The following is a 13,129-nucleotide window of genomic DNA, read 5'->3' as shown; positions in this document are numbered from 1 at the left end:
AATTTCTCTGTGTGTATTTTTTCCTCAGAATTTAATGTTTTTAAAGATGGTGCCCTGTGAGTTACCATGACAACCTGTAGATATCATCTTTAGAAGGCTAAAGCTACAGATCTCAGCTCAAAGTATTGTGTCCACACACTTTTAGAAAAAGCCTGTTGATGCACTGTAGATGGGCTGAACCAAACATGGAGTGGTCACCGCTGTTATGGTGTATTTCTTTGAAATACTTCAGCGTGGCTGAAGCTGCTTCTACAGTGTTAGACACCCTCCCTCTCTTTTCATTGTTACCTTTGCAATCTGAAGCATACTTTATTTTCTTCATTTTCATTTCTTCTTACTTCATACTTCATAAACTTCTCCCAAGACAGGCAGAAGTAAAGGCTAAAGCTCATTTCCTGTTTTACATGCTTCTTTGAAAAGAGAAACGAGATTCAAGTGTTGTTGGTTATACTGCTATTTTAGAGTTGTTCTTTGTCATTGGGCTGCATTTTCTCAGGATAGTATCCTCAGTCACAAAGCTGGGCAAAGAACTGAGAACTCATTTACAGTTGTGAAGAAAAGGACTGGAAGGTACAGATGAAGTGAGAGTTCTCCAGAGCTTGGTTTTCTGTCACCTTTGTAGTGAAGGTAGGTGCCTGGGGCAGAATGATTATAGAAGCTGCTAAGCAGTTGCCTTTGAAGACAATCAAGTTCAGCCAATTCCCTAGAGAGAATAATGATTGTGATGACATGTCATTAATGTGTTTTTACTGATTAAACATGGGGTGGGAAATTGAGATACTTAGTTGAGTAATTAAAAATCTCTTCAACTAGTTCAAGTAAATGAAACATTAAAAAAAAAAAAAGAAAAAAAGAAAAAAAAAAACACTATTTAGGGCCACCTGGGCAGCTCAATCCATTGAGGATCTGCTTCAGCTCAGGTCATGATCCGGGAGTCCTGGGTTTGAGCCCAGAGATGACAGGATCCCTGTTCAGTGGGGGGTCTGCTTCTCCCTGTCCCTCTGCCCCCTCCCCCCAGCTCATGCTCTCTCACTCTCTCTCTCAAATAAGTAAAAACCATTAAAAAAACCCCCAAAGCTCCCCCACTATTTTAAAAAGATATTGATAATACTCGCTGCTTGCTGTGATTATTATGTAAGTAGTCTGAAACTTAGACTGTAGGATGTTACTGAGTGGGCATGTGACATGGAATACAGTGCCATGAATTTGATTTTTTTTTTTCAAAGTTTCATTAGGTACCTCTGCTTTTTTTTTTTTTTTTTAAGATTTTATTTATTTATTTGAGAGAGAGAGTGAGAGCACAGAGGAAGAGGGAGAAGCAGGCTCCCTCCTGAGCAGGGAGCCATTGTGGGGTTCAATCCCAGGACTCTGGTTATCATGACCTGAGCTGAAGGCAGATGCTTAACCTACTGAGGCACCCAGGTGCCCTAGGTACCCCCGCTTTGGTGAACGGGTCATTTCATTGCATTTATAAGGATAGATTTGGATTTTAATATCACATGGGCAGCTGAACCTTGCCAGACCAGAAGCATCCTGTAGCCCCATTCATAGTCATTGATGGAATGTGATGCATTCAACTCTCTCAGAGGCTTAGTGTTTTGTGGTTTATGGCCTTGGTAATCTCATGTCTTAAGGATGTCAGATAATTTGGTGAGTGTGAAATAATTTGCCCTGTTTTCAGCGGTTTTTTTCTGTTATGATTATGATTATTATTTTGCAATAAAGACTGAGTTATATAAACATTGAGTGCCCAATGGGTTTTACTTGTAAGAATAATCGTAAGTATATGTTACATGATTGCTGTGCAAGAACTTAATGAGAATAGGTAAGCAGTCATAATTTGGTGTAATTAATGAAGCAAAAGGTCTTGTTAGGTTGTTTAACTAATGTTAAACTGTTGAAGTAATTGGGCTGAATTTTATAGGCTTTGGTGTTGTCTTAGTGTAAATCGCTGTTCATAAAAGTTCATGGTAATTATGTTTTTTACCTATGAGAATTCATTTAACAAGTGACTTTTCCAGAATAAATTATCTTCATGAAGCAGAGAAAGATGTACTCACCAAATTCGCTTAGGTAAATGAAGAAAGGCTTAAAAGAAAAGTCTGCATTGCATTTCAAAAAGTACTTCTCCTGAAAAATGAACAATGATTCAGTTAGAAGAATATATTTGAAATACATCTCAAAATTCAACCAGTGAAAGCTGTTTTACCAAATTGGCAAACATTACCAACATGATCAGTTGAGGCGAAGTAGTATTAGGTGAGATGAAGCTCAGTTCCTAGTGTCTTTCTCCTTCCCTCTTCTGTCTATTGTTCTTTCTTTCTCTCTCATGATGCTGCAAAACAACCCTGCAACATGACAGAGTCATTTTATACAGAATGGCCTGATGTAACAGTGGGAAAGACATAGAATGAAGAATTGACAATAATAGTATTTAATTCATCACTAAAAATTTTACTTGGAAGTCTCACAGGAAACATGATTTTTACCTTGTCACTCTTTCTAAATATTCATGAGAAATAGCACTTGCAATTATTAAGTGTACGAGCAGTACATTCCCATCGGCAAATTGAAAACATTTCTGTCCTGTGAAGATGTTAACAGACCAACAATCGTTACTGGTGAGAAAGGAGAACGGATTCAGAATTAATGGAAAAGAGGAGGGGCACTGGGTTGTTTTTTGTTTGTTTGTTTTTAGCAGTGTATAATGTTATTTTTTTTTAAAGATTTTATTTATTTGACAGAGATCACAAGTAGGCAGAGAGGCAAGTAGAGAGAGAGAGGGAAGCAGACTCCCTGTTGAGCAGAGATCCCGATGCGGGGCTTGATCCCAGGACCCCAAAGTCCCCAAAGGCAAAGGCTTTAACCCACTGAGCCATCCAGGTGTCCCAGGGCACTGGGGTTTGAAAAAAAGTTAGGAGTCACGTTTTTCCCCTTGTAAAAGGAATACATGTTTGTATTCAGCATTCACTATTTATCTCCCTTTTTTGACAGCAGCTTCGATTTTTATTTGGGAATCTGTGTCTTCCAGTTTTCATTCCACTTGGTATGGGTATGGCTCCAACAGAGACTTAGGACAGAGCACAGAGACCTGGGTTGATTAGCGCTTGGCATTCTCCCGACATGCAATTGGTTTATTTTGAGCACATGACTTAAGACAGACCAATCAGAATGGATCTTAGAAGTTTTGCTGTGCAGGTGGACTTGAACTTAAAATATTTAACTCCTAGAACTGGGACCCCAAGAACTCCTTTCTGAGAAGCAGTCAACACAGAAAATATAATTTAGGAGAAGAGAAATAGAATCCTGATAAACTACTTTGAGCTCCTGTATTTAGCCACCCTTGAGGCAAAGCTTATTTCAGAACCACTGTATTATGAAAGCCAATAAATTTTCTTTATTTCTTAAGTTAGTTGGGTTGAGCTGTGGCAAATAAACCTAAGACATACATTGTTCACCACAGGAAAATTGGAAAACATAGGAAGGTGCAAAAAAATTATAATCACTTCTGATTCAATTTTGATGTATTTATTTTCTATTATTTTGTTGATACATAAGCAGAGGTAACTTTGGTTACAATTTTGATGTATTTTTCCATTCTTTTTTTATCACTGCATAGACATAAAAATTTTAGTCAATTCAGGGTTATTTTTACATGTATGGATATATGTTTTTAACATATGGATACACACACACACACACAAATATAATGTTAAATTATAATACTTTTATATTCTTGCTCTCACCTAACATTGTGTCATGACCATTTCCCTATTTCATTAATATGGTTTTTAATAGTGGAATGATATTCCTAGTACATATAAATGATCATTGATTTAACTTTTCCATTATTTTTGGACATTTAGGCTGTTTCCATTTTTTAAAAGAATTTATTTATTTATTTGACAGAGAGAGAGAGACAGTGGGAGCGGGAACACAAACAGGGAAGTGAGAGAGGGAGAAGGCTTCCCAGTGAGCAGGGATCCGAGGACCCTAGGATCTTGACCCCAGCCAAAGGCAGATGCTTAATGACTGAGCCACAAGGGCACCCAGACTATTTCCATTTTTCTTTTTTTAAAAGCCTGGTTGTTTATGTTGTTGGTAAGTAAATACTTGACCAATTTTCTATTTCTTTGTGTTGGTTTCCTAGCAGGGATATTATGGACCTTAAATGGATGCATTTTTTAAGGACTCCTGATATATATAGCAAGCTGGTTTTCAGAAAGATTTACTAATTTGTATTGCCAAGAACCCTGCCAAACTAGGGTATCATTATTTCTTATCATAGTTACTAATTTAATAAGCTCTTATATTGTTATATTAGAATTTTTAAAATTTCACTTTTGGGAGGTTGAATATTATTTTTTCATATGCTCTTGATCATTTGCATTTCTCTAGTGAATTGATATTCCTGTCCCTTCCCTGTTTTTTTAATCAGCATTTTAGTTTTTTTTTTCCTTATTGATTTTAGCCTTCTATTTTTCAAAATCAGTGATTATAATAAGTCGTGTTGCACCGTTAGCTATTTTAGGACCTACTGGTGTATCACAAATAGAACCTTGATACTGTCAACTCCTCTGATTCCAAACTAACCACACAATAGTTTTTTCCTATCTAAAAGCAACTGATTTAGCTTCTGAAATCAAAACCTCAGATCAACTTTTCTGTAAAGCTGGGGGGTCAGGCAGTGAGTTCAACACCAAAAGCTCAAACATGCATCTTCAGCTTTGCCCACTGTTAACTGATTTAACTGCACGAAGAAAAGTTGTGTCCTGTTCATTATGTGACATTGTAGTTTACAGATGTGATTTTTATTTAAGGCGTTTATTCCATGTAAAATCCTGCTGGAGGGTTTGAAACACTCCTTCTTCCCATAAACTGTCATCTGCCCACTTGCAACTTTATTTACTAGAAAAAACACATTCTGTTTTCTGAGGGTAATGTTGATTTTCTTTTTTTCCAGAACAGCAGCATAACACCTTGTCAGCTCTTACTCAAAAGTTTGTTTCCTCATATTTTGATGTTAGATCATTTCCCAGGGATGAGAGAGAGGGAGACAACTTCTAAACACCAGTCTACAAAATCTCTCCTTTCAAAACCTACTTTTATTGACTGAGTAAACTTGGCAGTGGATTTTATTTCTGTATGGTACAGAAATCTCAATCTAAAGAAGGAGGAGAAGCCAGGGAAGGGGTGGAGGAGTGGGGAGGTTGGAGAGAGGAATGAAAAAGCTTACTCAGTTAAAATGTTTATGAAAAGCCAAAAAAATCTCACCTCTGCTTTTCTTCTTCTGATGAAATCCTAATTGCTGACAAAGACTTGCTAATTTCACTATGTTAACCCATATCACAGGAGACGTGTAATTTTCTAATAAAATATATATCTGTTATTACTTTCTTGACTCCCACCTAGTAATTTATAATCTAAAGGGGTTTAAAAAGTGACAGTCTTGGGGCACCTGGGTGGCTCAGTGGGTTAAAGCCTCTGCCTTCGGCTCAGGTCATGATCCCAGGGTCCTGGGATCAAGCCCCGCATCGGGCTCTCTGCTTAGCGGGAAGCCTTCTTCCTCCTCTCTCTCTTCCTGCCTCTCTGCCTACTTGTGATCTCTGTCCGTCAAATAAATAAATAAAATCTTAAAAAAAAAAAAGTGACAGTCATTTCAGCACAGTATTTAGTGCTGTTCCCTGTATTTAGATACATTAATGGGGTTAGAACATTGTTCCTCAGTGTGAATTACCACAAAACCTGAGCACTTCCCGTTATATTTTCCTCAGTGTTTGTCTCTGATATCTTGGTTTTATTTTATTATAATATTTGTTAAAATTTCCTTTTTGGAAAATTAAAAAGCATATGTCAGGAAGAAGTATAAAATCTTTTCTTTCTCATGACTTCAGCATATATTTTGGTCCTGATCAGCTTAGATTGGATTTGATATCATTCTTTGTAAATTATTAATAAAATATAAATATTATTTATAAATATGTTTCAGTTTCAAATTTCCTGAGAAGACAGGTAAGCAAGCCAATAATTACAATAGAGTGTGAGAGATGTTATTGGTTCATTGAAGAAGAGAGAATTAGGATTTATGAAGTCAAAAGAACGACAGAAATGCTTATTTCTTTGTTTTCTCCTGTTGTGGCCTCGGAGCTGTTGGTTTCCTTCTGCCTCCTCCGTTTCTCCAGCCTGAAGTACATCAGGGGGTTGATTTCCCCTGCAAAGTCAGAAAAGAGGCAATAGTAGATTTAAAGGGATATAGAGTGGTGATACAGATAGATGAGCCTAGAAGCAGCAGAACTGTGGGGACTGGATTCATGACCAGGTAAGGAGAAAGAGGGAGGGAAATGGATTGGGGGGTCTGTTAGGAAGAAGGAGAAAAACCTTAGAGAATTCAGAAGGGGAAGACTGGAGAGACTCCGGCTAGGTGCTTCATAGAATGCGGTAAAACCCTGTGCAGAAAGAGGTCTCAGGACTGCTCCCTTAAGCCTAGCTCCCCGCAGGACGAGTCCTGACTCTTCCCTCTTCCCATTCATCCCATTGCCAACTCCCGTTAATTTTATGCTCCTAGTACATCCCAGGTGCATCCTCTCCTCACTGTCCTCACCACCAGTGCAGTTCTGGCCTCATCATGTCATTCCTGGATGAACTCCAGCCTCTCACTCTCTGAGCCATGCATGGTTCTTTCTACACTGGAGACCTCTTTCTGAAATGCAAATCAGATCATATCACCCCTGCTTTGAAATCATTTTAAATGAGCAAAAGACTTGAATATAAATTTCTCCAAAGAAAATGTACAGTAATCACATGAAAAGATGTTTACCACTGCAATCATTAGGGAACTAGAAATCAAAACCACAATGAGATGGCACATCACACCCATTAGGATGACTATTATTAAAACAACAACAAGCAGAAAACATTGAGTATTGATGAGGATGTGGAGAACCTGGAACCCTTGTGCACTGGTGGTGGGAACATAAAATACCTCAGCTGTTCCTCAGAAAAAAAATTAAACAGGGGTGCCTGGGTGGCTCAGTGGGTTAAGCCTCTACCTTCAGCTCAGGGCATGATCTCAGGGTCCTGGGATTGAGCCCTGCGTTGGGCTCTCTGCTCCGCCGAAGGCCTGCTTCCCTTCCTCTCTCTCTGCCTGCCTCTCTGCCTCCTTGTGATCTCTGTCTGTCAAATAAATAAATACAATCTTTAAAAAAAATTAAACATATAATTGCCACTTGATCCAGCAGTTTCCCTCTGGGTATATGCCCCAGAGAACAGCAAGCAGGGACTCAGTGAGGTTTCGAGTCCCATGTTCATTGCAACATTTATTCACAAAAGTCAAAAGGTGGAAACAGCCTAAGTACAGTGCCTGGATGAATGGATAAACAAAATATGGTACACGAAAACAATGGAACAGTATTCAAACTTAAAAAGGAAGGAAATTCTAACATGTGCTATAATATGCGTTGAACCTTGAGGACATTATGCTAAGTGAAATGAAACAGTCCTGAAAGGACTAACATTGGGTGAAATCCCACCTCTATGAGGGACCTAGATAGTTAAACTTATAGAGACAGGAAGTCAAGTGGTGGTTGCCAGGGGATGGGAGTGGGTGGTGGGGACCACTGTTTAATGACTAGAGAATTTTAGTTCTGGAAGATGAAAAAGATTCTGGAGACGGATGGTGCTGGTGATGGTTGTCCAACCATGTAGATGTACTTACCATCCCTGAACTGAACACTGCCACCGAACCTAAAAATGATTACAATGGCAAATGTTATGCTGTGTGTATTTTATAATTTAAAAAAATCACTCTGTGGCCTTCCATTGATTTTAGGATTAAAAACACGCCTGGGTGGCTCAGTTGGTTAAGCAGCTGCCTTCGGCTCAGGTCATGATCCCAGCGTCCTGGGATCGAGTCCCGCATCGGGCTCCTTGCTCCGCGGGGAGCCTGCTTCTCCCTCTGGCTCTGTCTGCCACTCTGCCTGTGCTCGCTCTGGCTCGCTCTCTCTCTGACAAATAAATAAATAAAATCTTTAAAAACAAAACAAAAAAAAAAAAACAAAAAAAAAACCCCAGTTTGTTAGCATGATATATCTATTTTTCAGGATATGGGTCCCAGCTCATTTCTCTGGCTTGTCATTTTGCTTGGTCCAGACCTCTACTGCTTGGCCCTTCCCTGTCCTGGACGACTCAGCTCGGCCTTTATCCCCTTCTCTGGCAGATCCTCCCTGATCCATCTCACATGTCCCCCAATACTGGGTCTTACTCTCATCTCGGGTTGGTGAACCTCCTCTTTTCTATCATAGCCCCTACACTGCCATCTATCATATTGAATTCAAAATTTAAAAATTTGTCCTTATCAGTAAACGCCCATTAGGCTATTAACAACTTGTGGTGGGGAGGGGATTGTCTTACATCTATTTTGCACCCCTGCCTGGAACATGGCCTTATACCCTGTAGATGCTGAATATATAACTTGTTCTCTGAATGAAGGAATATAGCTCATTGGGGAAGAAAGGGAACTTTTGCAATTTGAGCTAAACATTTTATCTATAAACAGGAGTAATAATAGCACTTACCTCTTAGGATTTTTGAAGAATGATGTGACATTGGTAACATTGGTAAAACATTTAGAAAAACACCTGACCCATAATAAGTACTCAGTGAATGTTCGATATTACTATTCACTTTTATTATCGAATGACCTATGAAACCTTTAAAATAGGATTTTCATATTCCCTTTAGAATAAGGATTGTTAAAGGGAAAGATGGGGTAGAAATTAGCAAGCAAATGACAGAGACAGACACCAATCCCTCTGGATTCCAGGCTCCTCTATGGTTTATCTTCAGAATTGGCGACAGATATGTGTGCTTGGTCTGAGCAGAGGAGTGGTGGTACGGAGGGCTCCTACTCGGAAGCAGCCTTTCCTCATAGGATTGTGGCTTAAACCACTCCCACCTCCAGCCTTTCAGCTTCAGTGACACCCAGCCTCTCTCAGAGGTGGCGCTTCCCTTAGGTGGGATGGGGACTTTCCTTAGGAGGATGACTCTGGGGATAAATTGCCCTTCCCGCATGAAGATTGCTAGTGCACCTGACAGCCCGATCTCCCACCAAACCTTACTCTCATGGCTCAATAACTCAGGTCCTGCCAAGCGGCTGGAGTTCCCATTTGGGTCTCCTCGACTCCATTAAGGTGGTTTCTTGAGTTTGATTCTGAACAGAGAATATGCTCAGGACTGGACTTGTTGCCAGGTCCCTCCCAGTTTTGCCAAGTTTATTTTTTCTCATTTCCAAAATACGCAAAATGTGTATCAAAGAGACATATGTCAAAGAATACTTAAAAAAAATCACAGTGCGATTTATGCTGGTGACCTCTTCTCCTTGCCCAGTTAGAGCTCAGGGAAAGTCTGAGGTGATATCCAAAAGTATGTTTCGTATGTGGGTCAGAGGTATTTATTTTAACCTAAAGGAAATCAAGGAAGATCCTGGAAGAAGAGCTTCGGGGAAGAAATAACTTCACCTGAAAGCACACAGAGGGGGTTCTGAGAAAGCTCAAATGTAGGAGCAGAAAGATGGCCTGACCTGGCCTCCTTGCTGTTGTGATAGAATGGAAGCAGAATCAACAGGCTGGAGACCAGAAAGGTAAGCATTCTGGAAGGTTCTGTGGCATTACTAATTTCTCAATGATTCTTTTTCTCAAGTGATTAGACTAAAAGTCTGAAAACAGAAAGAGCCTGGGTGTTTGACTTTGGAGCCATAAGGAGGGAGGAAACTGTGGGAACAACAGCCCTTTGCATTGCTTGTCGTGTGTGTGTTGGGGCGGTGGAGGGGGGGCGGGATTGGGAGTTGTCCAGTGGGTTACAAAGTGAAGAGAAAAGAAGAGCAAGTCACAGCCATGACAAGGTAAAAGAAAAAGCAAATCCGGGTGGCCCTAGGGCTTACCTATGGAAGGAATACTTGGGTGATTCCCAAGTGAGCACTATGTCAGTCGGCTCAAGAATAGCTTTCAGCACTACAAGGGGGCAAGAACTCACTTATGGGTGTTTATGAAACTTCTGGTGGTAAGTGCCTTTCTTAGTTGTCCCGTAAGCTGTGATTGGAAGGAAATGTGATCTTCCTTCCCCATCATTTTCCTTTCACACTCTTTATGGTGACGAAAGCCACAGTTTCCCCTCCCATTGCCCTGATAGGACACTGTTGGGTGGTGGTGTGGCTCTGATGTCCCTTGAGCAGGCAATCAAAGGTTATGGGGAGGAGCAGAGGAAGCTCTGTCCTCTGCAGGATGCATGGAAGATGGCGTTGAAAAGAAAATAAGACAGAAGAGAGCAATGGTATAGGCATTTAAGTCTGGATGTGTCCAGGACTATTCAGGGGAGGATATTCAGCCCAGGGCAGAGACCATAGGACTGGCACACATCCTACCCACTCACCTATTTCACTCTGACAGCTGTCATCTCCATTCAACCCGAGACAATCGAGAGAGCAGGGCATTACATGCTTTATTGCATTATCCAGGCCATTGCTCCCCTCTATTAGTAAGGACATCGACCATAGTTATGTCTGATGCTATATCTATTATGATTTAGACTCTGCCTACATGAATATAGGAGAATTGGGTCAGACTGAAATTTACTAAGTCCTACAACCAAAATTTTTGCAAACTGTGTATGTTAAAGGTCAGAAAATAGGTCAGTGAAATCCAAGATAATAGGGAGCTGTCTAATCTTCTGGTATTCATACATTATTTGAATAAATAAGTCAGAATGATAAATCCCATAATCATATTTGTTATGGCTATGGTTTTATATATTCAGTATTAATTTGTATGACAATTTCAGGTTCATATTGAAGCATTAATTTTAATACTTCAATACAAAGTCAAACTTATATACATAATTGAAAGCATAAATAACTACAGACTCCAGTGTTAGTAAAAAACTTTTTACTGTTGTTGTTCAGGTGATAAATAAGCTTTTTCCTTCTCCTTTCTCTAAATATTAGTGTTGTCTTTAACTCACTTATTTCTAGTACACATAGTTTAATCTTTTAAAGAACATGAGTTCTGATATATTTACCTTTATATGTTCATGCATAGTCCTGAAATGAAAAAATTATTGTTATTATAGATAGCAAGATTTCATTGTGATGAACTCTTGTCATTTGATGTTCGTGAGAAGCAGGGTAAAGGGTGCTGAGTCAGAGATTTTTTTTTACTTTCCATCTTCTTTTTCTGAACAATAAAATAGTTTTGTATCTCGGAAGTTCCCAATAATTAAACAAATTGAAGCGTTAAATGTGTATTTAAGTGTGATTCTAAACCGTCTGACATAGAGAAAAGGGATAGTATTTTGTGTTGTTAGATTCTGAATCTCTAGCACTTGTATTTATAACTTAAATGACGGGAAATATTAAAAATGTTAAAGAAAACTAAGAATTGTCTACAACTTTTATTTTGAAGAGTTTTTTATAAGAAATTTAAGAAGAGATTCCATTTCTTATAAATTTAATATACATTTAATGTATATTAAAACATGTACTATAAAAATTTCATTTTTTAATACTCAATAGAACCCAACATGGATTCAAAGGACAAATACTAGACTAAGGGAAATATTTGCATTGGTTATAGATGTGATAGACAACAGTATAACCAGTATATTTGCTATCTAGCCGCAGAAAGATCTTTATAAATTCAATCATGTCAGTCTTTTGATGAAAACTCTCCCTGGCTCACCATTTTGCTGAGTAACAGCCAGCATCATTACCACAGCTGAGGAGGTCCAGCATAATCTGATGGGCAGAGACTTCCTGCCTTCATCACCTGCCTCTAGGCCCCTGCTTTTGCCCACTTGGGCCCCGCCATATTGGTTCCTTCCTGTTTAGTGGACATACAGTGTCAGTTGCTATTTCAGAGCCTTGCCCTCCTGCTGATCCCTCCCCTTGGGATGCTCTTCCCAAAGGTGTTCCCTTGGTTCCACCTGAAGATCTTTGCTCAAGATCTTTGCTGTGCTGCTATCCATTCCGTGAACAACCTACAAAACAGAGTTGCCTCCTTCATCTGGGCTCTCCCTTCCCATTGTTTTCTTTTCTCTTTGGTACTTTGACATATTTCTCCTACTCTTGTTTATTTGATGTTAGGTTGTCTCTCTTCACTAAGCAGTACATTTCAGTGAACTCAGGGATTTTGTTCATGGCTCTATCCCTTATCTACAGAAGTGTTCTGAATATAGTAGCTTTTATAAGCTGATGAGAAAAATATTAAAATACAATGGAAAAATGCCTAAAAAACTCACAGAAAAAAATCTAAGTGGTCAATAAATATATGGCAAGTGCTTATACTTGCAGAAGTAAAGAAAATATACAGTAAAGGAATAAAATATCCCACGCTTACCCATCAAACTGGCAAGAAGGTTGAAATGCAATGCTATCCAGTGCTATTGGATATGTGAACCAGGGGGCTCTCTCCTAGATTGCTGGTGTATGCAGGAATTGCTGCTACACTTTGGGAAAAGAATCTGCCAGTATTTGTTGAAATGAAATATATAAACATATTTAGGGAGGGTCTGGGATTTGTGGGCCCAAAGCTTACATCACATTACCTTCATGCATTTAACTTTTCCTTCATTATTCTTTAAGAAAAGTAATGGGACATTACAAGCTCTAGACTAAGTCTGGGAGCATTTAAGGGACATGTGCAACCAGGACTTTGAAGTTCAAGTTTGTTAGCTTCCTAGCAAATCCTCCCCCATTGCACATACCTTCTGACTACAGCCCCACTTCTAGGAAGGAATAAAGAGTAAGAGGAACAAGGATTAAGGGTTCTAGTGCTTAAAAGATACATGTGTAAGGCTATTTACCGCAGCATTATTTGTCGTGGAATAGAAACTAGTAATGATCTTAATGTCTATCAATAATGTGAAGTTCAAATAAATATAATGCATCCATTCCATGTATTTCTGTTAGACTGTTAAAAACAATATCTATACTATATTTATACAAGGAAAACAGGTTGCAAAATAATGTACTATATAGTATAATCCAATTTTGATAAAATCAAGAGAAAGAAGAAAAAACAAGAGTAACACCACGTCTGTCCTTCTGTGTGTATATTTATATAGATGTCTGTGTGCGTGT

General features: G+C 39.0%; 1 long non-coding RNA gene across 1 annotated transcript in view; it reads left to right on the top strand.

Annotated features, from left to right (window-relative positions):
* The first annotated feature begins 552 nt into the window (after positions 1–552).
* LOC122907829 overlaps positions 553–13,129 on the top strand; it is a 64,039-nt gene continuing 51,462 nt past the window's right edge. Inside the window, exon 1 of the long non-coding RNA XR_006384755.1 lies at positions 553–627. This is a non-coding gene — a long non-coding RNA (uncharacterized LOC122907829). The remainder of the gene's footprint in view (positions 628–13,129) is intronic.

The sequence above is a fragment of the Neovison vison genome, chromosome 5 (assembly GCF_020171115.1).
Source record: "Neovison vison isolate M4711 chromosome 5, ASM_NN_V1, whole genome shotgun sequence".
Taxonomy (NCBI): Eukaryota; Metazoa; Chordata; class Mammalia; order Carnivora; family Mustelidae; genus Neogale; species Neogale vison.
The sequence above is the reverse complement of the archived record's forward strand: the minus strand, read 5'-3'. Positions and strand labels throughout refer to the sequence as shown.